This window comes from Myotis daubentonii, chromosome 5 (assembly GCF_963259705.1).
Source record: "Myotis daubentonii chromosome 5, mMyoDau2.1, whole genome shotgun sequence".
NCBI lineage: Eukaryota > Metazoa > Chordata > Mammalia > Chiroptera > Vespertilionidae > Myotis > Myotis daubentonii.
The window spans coordinates 63,375,377-63,390,218 of record NC_081844.1 but is presented as its reverse complement, the minus strand read 5'-3'; positions in this window follow the sequence as shown (position 1 = coordinate 63,390,218).

Below are 14,842 nucleotides of genomic sequence, written 5' to 3'. Positions count from 1 at the left end.
ATGCTGGAGGATGGGGACGATTGGAAGTCATCAACTATGGCTCCATCACTCAGCCTGGATGGCACTGACTTTCCATCTTACATACTGTGATATTTCACGGCCTACCCTTTTCTTATTGTGTCTAGTTGGACCGAAGACATTTGGTTCCTAAGGCCACTTTTAGAGGGCTCGTTTTGATAGACAAATTGTCGACAGGTCTCAGAACATTTGTGAAAATCTGTGCTAAGCAGAGTGTTTGATGGCCAGACTGGGTGAGGCGAGGACCATGGCGATACAAAACTCGGGGTCTGGAGGAGACATGGCCACTGAACCCATTTTGTTTTGAGGGGATGCTGTGTTGATTGTGATTAAGCTCTTTCTCTGCCACCAGAGGAAACAAGGAACCCCAGCACAATATGTAAACTTCCATTTCCCTGCCCCTCCTCAGATGCTAATGAGGAGTGACACGCCAAGGCAAAAATAGCAGAGGGTCATAGTGGAAAACAAAAGGGCATGGTGAGGTATGATTAAAACAAACAAACAAACAAACCAACATTAATAATAGAGGGACTATGGTGTAAACCAGCCCTCTGTATAATAGTGTAGGGGTCAAGCTCCATAAAAAAAATCATTAGCAAAAAAAAAAAAAAAAAATTGTTCCAGAGCATTTTTTGTTTGTCTGTTTTTATGTGTGTTTTTAAAATTTATCTTTATTGTTGCAAGTATTGCAGACATCCCTCTTCCCCTCCCCCCATTGACCTCCTCCACCCCGCATCACCCCTCACCTTCACTGCACGGTTGTCTGTCCATGGGTTATGCATATACACATACAAGTTCTTTGGTTAATTCCTCCCTCCTTCCCCCTGAGATCCATCAGTCTGTTCCATGTTTCCATGTCTCTGGATCTATTTTGCTTGTCAGTTTATTTTGTTCACTAGATTCCACATATAAGTGCGATCATTTTCTTATCACCATAGGATTGCATAGTGAAATCCATTTGGAAAATGTAGCATCTATTTTCCACCTCTGGATGTAACAGATCACATGGACAGATTATGCGCAGGGGAAACCAACATCAAAATAACCTATTTACATTTATTTAACATAGTGGTTTTTTTAATTTGTTATTAATTCTTGGGTATTGTGGGTAACGTCTAGTCTTGCCCTGTCCAATACCATATCCACTGGCCACAGGTAACTATTTAACTATATTTGGGGTTCTTTTTCCAATTACAGTTTACATTCAGTATTATTTTGTATCAGTTCCAGGTGTAAGTTTAAATTAACATTTTAGTTCTTTCATCTCACCAGCCGCATTGGAAGCGCTAACAGCCACATGGGGCCACTGGGACAGGGCGGACAGAGAGCACGCCCAGCATCACAGCAAGTTCTAAGCGACCACGCTGCTCTCACACATTCTGCTCTGATGGTGTGCACTGCATGTAGCTTGATGGGTAGCCATCCTCCAGCCAAAAAGAAAGGCCTGAGAAGCTGTGTGCGAGGGGGAAAGCATCCACTCTGCCCGGAGGGGAGCAGCCTGCCCGGAGCAGAAGAGACACAGGCAGGTGGGCACTGAGAACTCCCCATGGAGGTAGTCCTGGAGGAGGCAGGGATGGGAACCTCTTCCCAAATCCATGGCTCCTCTCTCTCCCTCTGCCCAAGGCTTCAACTGGGAGCAGCGGGCTGAGGAGCGACTTTTCGTATAAATTGAGTGGGAAGGGGGGCTATCCCAGCCCTCGGGTCCGCGGAAGCCAGTAGCACCAACGTGATTGAATAATTGAACCGTCTCACCTTGCCCAGTCAAGCTGGATTCCAATGAGAGTAATTCATCTTCTTGGTGCTTGTAATTCCCTGCCCTGTGCACACTTCTGCTCCTGTTCACAGTCAAGTCGCCCATCCTGCCTGTTTCTTGCAAAAGAAGAAAAGGGAGGAGGAGGCAAAACAGAAAGCCTTCCCTGTAGAAGGGCATTAATAGGAAGTTACCTTCAAATCTACAGTTTTTATGACCTCCCCCCCTCCCCCGCAAAAAAAAAAAAATATGGTGAAATTAACAGGAATAGTATGCCACTTCATATGCAAATCTCAGAGAATAAAAATATTTGGGGTTTAGAGTCAGGGTTGCAGGTTGAATTTTAGGGTTTTCCTTCAAGAAACTCTCAGCTGCTGTACTTCCAAAAGCCCCGGAACAAGACAGACAAAGGCTGAGACAAGGAAGAAAACCAATCAGGGACCAAGTCTTGCTTGGCTTCCTAAGAGAATTACTGCTCAAAAGCAAAGCCCAGCCTGGCCAGTATGTCTCAGTGGTTGAGCGTCGACCCAGGAACCAATTCCCAGTCAGGGCACATGCCTGGGTTGCAGGCTTGATCTCCAATGGGGGGTGTGCAGGAGGCAGCCAATCTATGATGTTTCTCTCTCTCTACCCCTCTCCCTTCCTTTCTCGCTAAAAAATCAATAAAAACATACTAAAATAAAATAAAATAAAGCCCACGTGGGGCAGGGGCCACCATGAAACATGTGATTAAATTCACTGATTTGTTCAATAAATTCGCATGCCTTCTATGCCACACACTGTCCCAGGAACTTGGGATACATCCCTGAACACACAGACATAATCCCTGTCCTGGTGGGACTTACATTCCTAACACTTTGTTTTTAATCCACCCACACTTTATCTATACTAATAAAAGGGTAATATGCTAATTAGACCAGACATCTAAGGCCCACAAGGATCGGGCCTAAACTGGCAGTCGGTCATCCACCGAGGGGTCCCAGATTGGAGAGGGTGCAGGCCCAGCTGAAGGACACCTCCCCCCCATGCACGAATTTCGTGTAGCAGGCCTCTAGTCCATTAATAAATGGATAAATTTAAAGATGCAAAATTTTAGCAGCAATGCATTTTGTATCACTCCCTGTAACATGATGGCTTGATTCCTATAAAAGTGTGTTCATATTGGTATATAAGGTAACTACAGTCCCCAGGAATTTCCCAGAATCATGCAGATTGTGAACCTGTTTTCCCACCAAGGAGAAGGGAGGGAGCTTTCCAGCCAGCTCTGCAGACATCACGGGCTCCACAAAATGACCAACATTACCAGGGGGCAGCCAGTCACCAGGTCTGCCTCTTCCAGGAGGGGAGCAGGTAAGAGAGCAGCTGCTTGGGAAGAGCAGTGAGATAAAATGGGAGAGCCAAACAAAATGTGGGGGAAATGAAAAATAATCTTACTGCATTATCTACCACTCCGAAGTGTGTATTAATGGACTGATAAGGTATGCCCTGGAGAGTCTTAATACTACAATATTAAACTCCGCGCACCAAGGAAAGCAAAGATGGCACATTGTAACAAAGAGTTTGGGTTCTGTGTGTTGTTGGTTTTCTGGTTCTCGCTAATAATGTTCTGGTTTTTAGTTTTGCTCATTTGGAGACATTCGCCTTTCATTTAAAGGGCTGCTTGCCACAGACACCGTTTTCCAACCAAAGTGCAATGCTGCCCCCTGGTGATAGAATAAGTAAGAGCACATGTAGAAATCCGGTATTGCTCCCAGGCAAACTTCCCTACAGTTCAGCCTAGATTTCACGTTGCTGCCTTTACATCCTCCAAATATTTCACCCTTAAGGATTCTCTGCACAGAAATATTTTCTGGCTCAGCCAAGTTCACATCACTAATCAACACAGTGTTTTATCCTAAAATATGAACTGTGCACTGATTACAAACAAACAATGTGGGTGAGTGGTTTCCTCCCCCCTTGGCTTATGAATTAAGCAATCTCCCCAGAGAAAGCTCAGAAATCAGGCCTATTTCACATAACCTTTAGAATCCTGATTGGAATCCTCACTGGAAAGACATTTACTGAGAACTCAAGCTCCAGGAAATCAATGCCTGGGTCTGACAGACATTCAACTCCCAGACAAATGTATTTGATTTCACATTATCTTTCAATCTTTGTTCCAGGAATAAACCTGAGACTGAAAGCTCTGAAAATAACGATGCAGGTGATACACTGCACTATCAGAAGCCTCCTTCTTGCAAGAAACACAACTGCTGTTTTAGAGAAATCATATCATGTGGAACCAAGGGAGGAGGGGTTGCGTGGACAGCTCGTGATTAGCTAAATCCAAGTATAGGATCCCATTTTCCTAACAGTGACCGTAACCACTTGCATCAGAATAACCTTGGAGGTAGTAAAAAATGCTAATTCGGGCCCATTAAATCTGAAATTCTGGGTATAGTGCTCAGAAGTCTGCATTTACCAAGGTCTTGGGGTAGCTTGTGCAACGAACTTTGAGACCACTGAGTAAAATGGAATAAAAAATTTTATTTCTATTTAGAAGATTTTCCTATTCATCAATTCCTCAGACATTATAAAGCTACAGAACAACAAAATAATTTTATACTTATCAGTTCAAACATTTCCTTGATTTTCTACAAAGTTAAAGGATATCTATCATTCAGCAGTACATAGTACTCTTCAACCAGCAAACAATGGTCACAGCCAACCAAAATCATAAGTCCCACTAGGTCATTGCTGGTGATAACTTCTCACTGTATTTCTTACCCCAAAGCCATTCTTCCAAAAAGCCCCATCAGTAGTATGAAATGATTCATTAAGCCAACCCAGTCACTAAATCAGAAGATAAGACAGCCTTGAGAGTACCACACAGCTCTTTGCCCTCATAGATAAGAGCAAAAACAAAAAATAAGAAAAACACACACACACACACACACACACACACACACACACACACAAAGTCCAGCCCGGCTGGTGTAGCTCAGTGGTTGAGGATCGATGCAGGAACTAAGAGGTCACCAGTTCAATTCCTAGTCAGGGCATATGCCAGGATTGAGGGCTTGATTCCCTGTGGGGGGCATGCAGGAGGCGGCCTATCAATGTTATTTCTTTCTCATCGATGTTTCTATCTTTCTATCCCTCTCCCTTCCTCTCTCTCTAAAAACTCAGTAAGAACCTTAAAAAAATCCAAGCAACTAGCACTTCCCTATTTTTCACCCTTTCTGACCTGCACGCTGTTCCTGGTCCTGACTCCTGCTTGCCCGTTCCCCCAGGGAGCCATTGTCCTCTGCTGCTCTCTGTCATCATCTCGTGGCCACTTGTCACCCGCTCCTGTTCCAGGCCATGGCCAGAATGGCATGTGCACTGGTCTTGCCAAGCTGGGCCGAGGTGCCAGCACAGTCAGACCGTCTCCACACGGCTGAAGCAATTGACCAGGTGCCAGTACCAACAAGTTGTATTTCATTCTTCCCCTTGATTGCCTGACTCAGCCACAGAGGAGAGGGGAAAGGGTTGTGCCTCTGCCTAAAGGAATCAGCATGAGGCGGGAAGCGGGTCTCCCAGCTCCGCTGACCATCACTCAGTCATCACTCAGTCGCCAGTAGGAGCCAAAGCAGCAGATGCTGGTGTGTGAGGAATGCAGCCCCTCAGCCTCACCAGGTGGGCTCTCCGGAGAAACCGGTCATGGACAGAAGCCTTCTTCAGGCCTGCACCACAGGGGAGCAGGCCCACCTGGAAACCCAGAAATGCCCGACGGTCAAGCTGAGGACCCAGAGCCAGGGCCGCAGGGGAGGCCTAAGGGCACCAGTGACATCAAGAACAGAGCCTTTCGGTTTGTTCTGAGGCCGGGGCAGGTGGGAGGGGGTGGGGGACGGGAGGGGGTGGAGGCCAGGTCTGTTCTGGGAGCGAGATCGAAGTTTATAGAGCATCCTTTAACTTCATCCCGCATTTCAATACTCCCGTGAAAGTGGGTTCGAAGTCACTACCGCCCACTGACAACCAAGAGAAGCCTAGGACGAGACTTCACCTCAGAGCTTGGCTCTTGGTGTTTGTCTGTCTGCAGAGAGAAGCCAGTGGGGACTTTAATGATAAAACAGTTTTGAGAGAGGGATTTTATTTAATGAATTATAATAAATGTATATGAAGCCCAAGTATGCTCCCAAAGGTAGGATTTGAATTTTCCTAAATCGGCTAATATCTTCGTCAATTCTCCTCCCTTTGCCTCTGGACTGTGTCACATCTTAAAATCCACAACACTTTCTCTCCTCAATTGCTCCTCGTGGGTAACGCGCATTTAAAACTATGTCTCTTTGCCCCTTGACCTTTAAAAGAAGATTAGAAGGTCAATTTCTCGTCCTACAAAGCTACCAAACTCCCATACACAGGAGGAAAGCCTCAAAGAGGACACCAGACAGAACTCAGTGAGTGTCTGTGCCATTTTCAGCCTGTGTGGGACTAAGCACAACCATTTCAAGACAAGTTTTAAGAACAGGGGAAGGCAAGATGTATTAGTATCGCTCATTATCAAAACCGATGTTCTAGTCTGCTTTTGCCTATTGTTCCTTTAGTGGCCGAATAAGGGCCCCCCCACAAAATGTCTACCTCCTCACCCCTGGAGCCTAGGTATTCCTATGTCGCCTCCCGTGGCACTGGGCACTTTGCCGATGCGATTGAGGCCCGGACCTTGAATTCGGGGGATTACCCTGGATCAGCTGGGGGACTCCATGTACTCACAGGCCCCTCGACGAGGGAGGCAGGGAGGCATTCAGAGAGGCCGTTGTGGTGGGTGCAGAGGCAGGAGTGATGCCATTGCTGGCTTTGACCAGGGAAGGGGGCCTTCACCCAAGGACTCGGGGTGTTTCCAGGAGCCAGAAAGGCCAGGAAATGGATTCTCCGCTAGGACCTCCAGAAAGAACGCAGCCCGGCTGAAACCTCGATGTGAGCCCTGTGGCACCCACGCTGGACTTCAGACCTCCACAACGATAAGGTAACACATGCGTGTGTTTTAAGCCACCGTGTGTGGTCCTGTTCCAGCAGCAATGGGAAGCCAGTGCGGCCTCCAGGTCCCTTCTGAAAGGAATCGTGACTACGTCTCCCATGTTTCCAAGTCTGACAACCTCGCAATGGCCGGACACTCAACTCCGGTGAGCCCTCCGGGTGTAACGAGCCTCTGACACATACTTCATAGCTTTGGGTGCCGACTGCCAGCGAAAAAGAACACATTGCACATTTTCTTTTTTAAAGTGAAAATGATTAAGGGTCCATCACCTCGTGTGCTGGAATGATGAAATATGCTCGGGCACACTGACCGGGCAGCCATTCCAACTGTTTTCATCCTTCCCTCTGATGGTCACAATTTAACAAATGATGGGCAATTGGCACAGAAACGGATTTTAAAACAAGGGAGGAAGCATCCCTAAAATGGACATCCTCAGCTGCATACCCACCAGAGGAACCAGAACTCGTTTTGTTGCTAAAAATGGAAGAGATGCGTGTCTCCCGGTCACAGAGACCGGGGAAGGGCTGAGCCTGAGGGGAGCCGGCACAGAGCCGACCCGCCTCCCACAGGCAGCACCACGTGGGGCCCTCACCGGGCATGAGACGGCGGTGTCTGACCTTCCACAGGAAACCCGGCTGTTGAACTGGACTCATAAACATCGTCTCTTTGGGGGTTCGCTCAGAAAGAACAGGCCGAGATGTAATTCCCCAGTAGATGGAATCAGGGACACCTTTCTCTTTTGTGATCAAGACCTGGACACCCCACCAAGGCACAGTCTCACACCCACAATCCTTGACAGTGGGAAGTGCTCCAAACGTTTGTTAAAGGATATTTGGGTCTTTGCCAAACCCCACGGACGCACCAACCCCTAGAAGCTTTAGCTTTCAGTCCTTGAAGCTCCGCTTCCCAAAGGGTCTGGGTTTGTCTTTGTATTCAAGGTGTGTATTCTTGGTGTTTAGCTTAACGGTATCTTGAGAGCTGGCCAGCAGTAAGCAGGGTGTTTGGAAAGGAGAGAAGGTGGAAAAGGAAGAGGCAGCAAGGGACTCGCTGGGGAATCAAAGTACCATCTGTCTTCTACTGGGAGAGGGCGGGGGGGGGGGGGGGGAGCGGGGAGCCAAGCCCCACCCTGCACAGCAGCCGGGAGGGCGGGAAGGTGGGAGGATGCAGGCTGGTGCCGCAGACTCTGCTCCAGTGACAGAAGCAGAATAGATAAAACCCTCGATTCTCTCTGAGCAGTGAATACAGAAGATGAGGCTGCATCAGTCCCTCAGTCTGTCTCATTAGGAATAATAGAGAGAAATTGCTTACAATCATCTCTAATGGGTTGCCTGGTCTTTAACAATGGGCTCAGCAATTAGTTTGTCAATTTTTAACCAAATGCAAAAATAATAATCATCCCCTGAGCGAGCCTGTGATCTGCCCTACGACCTTTCACCTGAGGCTCCGTGCACCCTCCAGTGGCCTTTGGCATTTTCCACACCCACTTTTGGCCAAGGACTTAATCCACCTCATACAAGGTCTCTCAGGAAAATCCAGTGCAAACGCCTGGCCATTCACCCTTTCCTCTCCTGGTCCCCCCACACCAACCAATAAAAAAATAAATTTAAAAAAAAACAATAAACACATTTTCCCTACCTTTGAAACCATGCACTGCCCTTGGTAATAGCCTGGGCTAAATCAGAGATTGGCCTTTTAAAATATTTGACCTCTAACTTCCGATTATGAAGTTAATTTCATGATGAAGAAGCGGTGCCTGCCAAGGAAATATCTCCAACTTGCGGTCCAGTCCCCTAACTATCATAAGAGGAGAGTGCAGCCCTGTCTAACCTGGTGGGGACTGGACCGCGGCCCAGACAGGACCTCCAGGGCCGCAGCCTGGCTACACCTGCAAGGCACCAGGAGGAAGCAGCGGGGGAGAAAGGGCGGATCCACACGTCCCCCCACACCCCCCCACCCCCACCCCCCACCCCCGTGCTAAGGGCCTGGCGCCGAACGCACTGAACTGGGCTCAGGGGCCCACGGGAAAGGCCTGGCCGTCTCTGTCCGTGAAACTTCCAGCTAACGCCCTCAATGCCTTCACGCTCCTTTCTCCCCTGAGGGAAAGTAACACCCAGCCCTACTACCGCCCCTCCTCTGAGCACTTGAGAGAAAGCACTGCATGAATTCAGAGCCCAGGAACCATGTTACTAATTTTTCCACCACAGTGGCTGCATTCTCTCCAAGGCTTGAGAGTAGCGCGTGCGCACACGTGTGCACACACACACACACACACACACACACACACCATCACAGTGGTGGTGGGCAGCCAGCTAAGGGGGAATAAAAAGGGTTGGCCAAGAACACACAGTTAACCAGCAAACTCCTCCTCCTGCAGCCTGTAGGTGAGCTGGCTACTTTAGAAAAAAAGGGTGTGATAGGCAAGTCTGCAGATAGGACGGTCTCTGTTGTCACCACGCTTGCTTTTGTCACACAGCCCTTTCCTAATCTCCTGTCCTCATGCAAGTGTCCCTGAGAGGAGCTATGACGAACACCACACAGACATCATCACATTCTCAGGAACCTTCCCTGGCCGCGCTGTGAAAACCGCCCACACCGCTCTTCTCTCTGCACCCTCATGGCTCACGATAGTTTCAATATAATGGTTGTTCACGTATCTGTCTCTCTTCTAGAGGCTCCTAGAGGTAGGGGACGAGGCCTGTTTCCTCCCTAGCCCAGTGCTCAGCACATAACAATCAGTACCTATTGAACTAAAAAACTCTGACCCTTATAACAACAGTGGAAGCCGGGTCTGATTATCCCCATCTTACAGGTGAGAAGCCTGGGTCTCAGAGAGCAGTGTGATTTTCCCAGGGTCACGGGCTAAATAACTGCGAAGGCTGGGACCCCACCCCGGACCTCCTGGATCATCACTCTGGCCCTGGACACAGTACATCCTCCCTCCTCCCGTTGGCCAGCCCTATCCCTCCCCCTTGATTAAAAGGAGCTCAAGGACCACCTCCCCCTTGAAGTTATGCCTGTTCCTTTTCTCCCCAGCTGCTGACCTCTTCCACAGACTCTCATATTTACTGGCACAATGCTTGCAGGTGGGCTATTTATCCACGTGGCTTGTAGAATGATTGGGGAAGAAAGAAAGCAAACTGGGGGAGTGGGGTCAGGAAGAGAAAGTGGAGGTAACTGGACTTCAGAACAGGAGGAGGTCTTTTTGCAGTGCAGCCTTGAGAGAGAGAAAGCGCGCTGAGGAGAGGAGAGAGCATCCTGCCCGTCGGGGAGAGGGAGCCGCACGTGTGAGACGGACACATGTCTGCACCTGGGGCCGTTCTGTCTGGTTCTGCTGCATGGGGGTGGAGCTGCCACGAGGGGACCGACAGGGATGCGGCCCTGGATACTGAGCAGGAGGGTAGGGAGAAATTTCTGGCTTGGGGAGAGCTTTTTTCCTACGCTACACCCAACCACAGCACCTGACTGAGCTCCCCACACTTTTGCTATTGAGCCTGGGGCAGAGACTGAGGGGTGAGGGGGTGGGGAAGGCAACAGCGTGGAAAGTCAAGAGGACAGAAACCTTGCCCATTCTTGTGGTTGTTAATCCTCAACCGAGGATAATTTTTCCATTGATTTTTAGAGAATGGAAGGGAAGGACAGAGAGAGAGAGAGAGAGAAAGAGAGAGAGAGAGAGAGAGAGAGAGAGAAACATCGATGTGGGAGAGACTCATTGATCAGTTGCCTCTCGCACACACCCTGACTAGGGCTGGGGATTGAACCTGCAATCCAAGTACATGCCTTTGACCAGGAATCAAACCCTCGACCCTTTGCTGTACAGGCTGACATTCTGACCACTGAGCAACACCAGCCAGGGCCAAACCTTGTCCATTCTTAATGCCCACTTGCAATGTTTACAGCAGAGTTTCACTCTCCATCTGCTATGCTGTGGGTTATCCTATAAACCTCGAGGACTGCCTGGCCGTCCTCACTTCAGCAGATGACTTTGAATAAGTTCAGATACAGACAAAGTGAGTTCTTCACCCTCCGTGGCTTCTGCACCTCAAGACAGCGCCATCACTTCTTCAGATCTCTGTACTCCACCCCATCTGAGGTGCTTGGCTGTCTCGGGAGTGAGCAGAGAAAGTCAGACTTAAGATGCAACAGCTCCCTGGCTGTTTGACACTGTCATTATACTGTGGCGAGATTTCATTAGCCTCCACACACATTCTTGAGTCCAGTCACGACATAAAGCAAGTCCAGAATCATTTATGGGTTGAATGCCCCCATTGCTGCCTTCACAGAGGTGGGCCCATCCCTCGGCTCACAACACACAGGACAAAAGAGATAGATATAAAGAATCACCTATTTACCAGTTCTTTATTCTATTACGGGTAGGAACAGAAGCTGACACCCACAAGGACCCTTTTCAGCGAGGAGGTGTACATCACGCCACAGAAATACATAAAAAGCAAATTATCCCTGAGCTCATCGCGCCTCCATTGACCTGCTCAACGTTGAAAGGCGGCTGCAATTAGATGCCATGGTCACAGGCCTGCTGGCAGCTCAGAGCGCCTGCATTTGCTTTAATCCTGCAGAAATGAACCGGGATGAATTCTGGGGCATGCATTGCATCTAAGTTCGAATTCTGTGGGTCCGATTCAGATTTGTGGGAGTTTAGTAGATCTTTCTCAGCGTCTGCAGTATTTACAACATGAGATCTAATTTGGGGCTTAAAATGCTCATGAAAATTAACTGCATTCCTTTTAAAAATGCAAGTGGGAAGAGATGGAGAGGGAAAACAATGTTGCAGGCCACAAACTCACCACCACGTTTGCACACTTGGCGGAGAATCCTCCCAGCGCTGGTGACTGCCGATCATGGACGCTCCCACTCCAGCGTCTCAGTCAGACCTGACTCTCCAACCTGGGCACCTGTGAAGAAATCTATTTTACTGCTTTTTGTTATAAAATAAATTGAAAATATATTTGGGATGGGAACATCAAGGTTTTCTTTATTTTAGCACTTAAAACTAATACGAGACCCCTGATGCAAACCTTGTGGACACAGTGAGAGGCTGCAGCATGAGTGATTGTCATGGTGCCTTTTCCCTATAACAGTTGCTTTCACTTACTGAGCTTTCCCATGTGCCAGGCACCATGCTAAGCACTTTCCTTACACCGACGCCTGACAACCTGATAAGGAGACTGAAGCAAAGAGCAGGAAAGGAGACTGAAGCAAAGAGCAGGAAAGGATCCTACCCAAGCCCCACAGCAACGGAATGGCAGATCCAAAATTCAATCCCAGCTCAGCTGGCCCAAGACCCTTCACACATCACTCTGATATGCTGCTTGCTCTAAACTGCTTCTTAAGCAAATATATATATAATACATACATATATATACATATGTGTGTGTGTGTGTGTGTGTGTGTGTGTTAGAAAAGATTCATTCGATGATGATAGCCAAATCCCCTGCACATAGACAATACTTAAAATACTTTTGGTTTATGAGTTTAATAAAAGCCAGCCAGGTGAATTTCAAGCTATGATGCAGAGGATGGATCGGTCCAAACGGATTCAAGAAATATGGATGTGGACTTTAAAAAGAAAAATGCCTGTTCAGAGCACAAGGATTTAGCACATTGCCTCCAGGGAAAGCCAGCTGGCTGTCTCCAAACAGTCCAGGTCTGTCCAGCCAGAGGCCTAATCGACCTCAGTGATAGACCTCAGTGATAGACAAGGAATAGCAATCATATAACACCGGAATCCCAAAGCATTAATGGCCAACACAAATTAGACCTGCCAGGTAAGCCACAGCGGAACAGGCTCCACCTCACCCTTCTGCCGGGCAGACTTCTAGGGCAAGTCTGCCCACAATCAGGAGGGGAGCTGGTGAACCCAAAATCAGAAGAGATGTCTTTGTTTGCAGGTTTAATGGAATGTCATGATGATGGCATATCAATAAATCTACAGCCTCTCTCCCAGATGCAAGAGGCTGGCAGTGCCTTCTTAGAGGACTCCGAAAAGACCTGAAGAGACTCACAGCAAGGGGACCCCAACGGCCAGCCAGAGTGCCCTACAGATCCTTCACTAGCAGCCACTGGCACCCCCCCACACTCACGTCCCCCAAGATGTGGTTTCCTTGGGGAGTGATCCCCCTATCCTTCCCAGCCCCTCACCCACCTGCTCAGAGCTGCCAGATTGGTGGTCGTCCCCCATCTTACACATAAGCAGATGACTTGGAGGAAACAGAAACCACGCTGGGAGAAGAAAACTTAAAAAACAAGTTACTGCTCTTCTCGGAGAAATAAGGAAAGACATTGCAACTGTAAGAACAACAGGAAGTGACTGTAAAAATGAACATTCAGGGAATGAAACGCTCTTGGAAATTAAAACTACACTTCACAGATACAAACATCTCAACAGAGGGTCTGAGAGATTTCACTAGAAACTTCTCTGGACAACAGAACAGAAAGGAAGGATTGGAAGATCCGAGTGACAAGATTAGAACATTACAGGCCAACAACCGAGGACAGGCATCGCAGAAACAAGAACCAAACAATGGAGAAGGAAATCAAAGCAACAGCTCCAGCCAGTTTCCCTCGACTAAGATGTGCTTTTCAAATGGAAAAGGCTCACAAACAATGTGATGAGAAGGTTTGTGACTGAGTTAATAAAAACAATTCTTCATTCAGAAAAAAACAAAACAAAACACTAATCCCATCATAGACCCTGAATTCAAGTGGCTGGGCTTCCGCTTCCTTAGACAAGTCTTTGGGGGGTGGGGGGTTGGGCGGTAAGGGGGGGTTCATTCTCTGCACCTTTTTATTCTCTCTATCTACAACTGAACAAACTTCCTCACTGGCAAATCCTGTGCAGATATAATCAGATCCTTGCTTTTCCAGAAACCAGTCCATCTTTGTTGAGGGATGTTCATATATCCACTCTGTTCCAATAGGGGTTGAATTTTAAGGCTGTTCCAGGTTAGGGCTCTCAGAAAGTCAACACTGAGATAGGTCGTACATTCAGGAGTGTTCCTGGGATCACCACCTGCCCAGGGAGGGACAGAGGGAGACCTCAGCCAACCCCTCAGGGAACTCTGGATCTGGGTGACTCTTCAGAGGTGTCCCAAATTGGGGCGAGGTGGTCGGGCCTTTGCTCTCCTATACTGTCAGTCGGTCACTGGCTGTGGACCACCCTAGGCAGTAGGCAAGGCAGCTCCCTTCAGCTGAGGTGACCCAGGAGAGCTGAGAGCTCTCAGTCAGCTGCACTCAGGGCAGTTGAGGAAACAAGTTCTTTATTCCTTAAAGGGGACTTGGGCAACACACTATAGCATCCCCCACAGAGGATAATCCTAAACTCCCACAAAACGCCTCCCTTAACCCCTATCATACTGAACACCAGAGAAGAACTGAAGAGGGGATAAGGGCGGGGAGAGCTAATCAGATTCCAAGACCTCTGGAATAGGAATGCCTCCCTCCTGCCAGGGCTGCCCAGATGCTTCTAGCCAATCCCCACTGCTCCCCCACATGCCCTCCAGCCACTCGGACCTTATCTCTACCCTTCAGGGCCAGGCTCTCCCTCCCCTCAGGACCTTCCCACACTGAGCTGCTCCTTCTAGCTGGAAGGCCCTGCCGACCTCTTCCCTCACCTGGTTCCTGTTCTCCCTCAGATCTCAGCTCAGAATGCAAACTCCTCCCCGGCTGGATGATCTCACAGCACCTTTCCCTCTGCCATCGGAGAAGTTCTTCTATTACCTATATATATTTAGTTTTATACCACCCCACTTCCCACTAACTGTAAGCTCTATAAGGGAAGGGGCCATGTCTGTATTTCCCACTGTACTTATCACAGAGCTTGGCACAGAGCCTGGAAACTAATAGGCACTCAATAAACATGAGTGAGTGAGCGAGTGAGTGAACAAATGAGTGAGTGAGTGAATGCAAAAATGAGTGGATTCTAGCAATTCAGGGCAGCTCTGGCAGAGTGAGAAGGGCCCCTGAATAGGCCTCCAGTTCTGAGATGGCTCGAAAAATCACCTCACTTCCAGAGACGCCCCTCCCAAACCAGGGTAAGGTGCCCCAGAAAAAGGCTCTGGTGG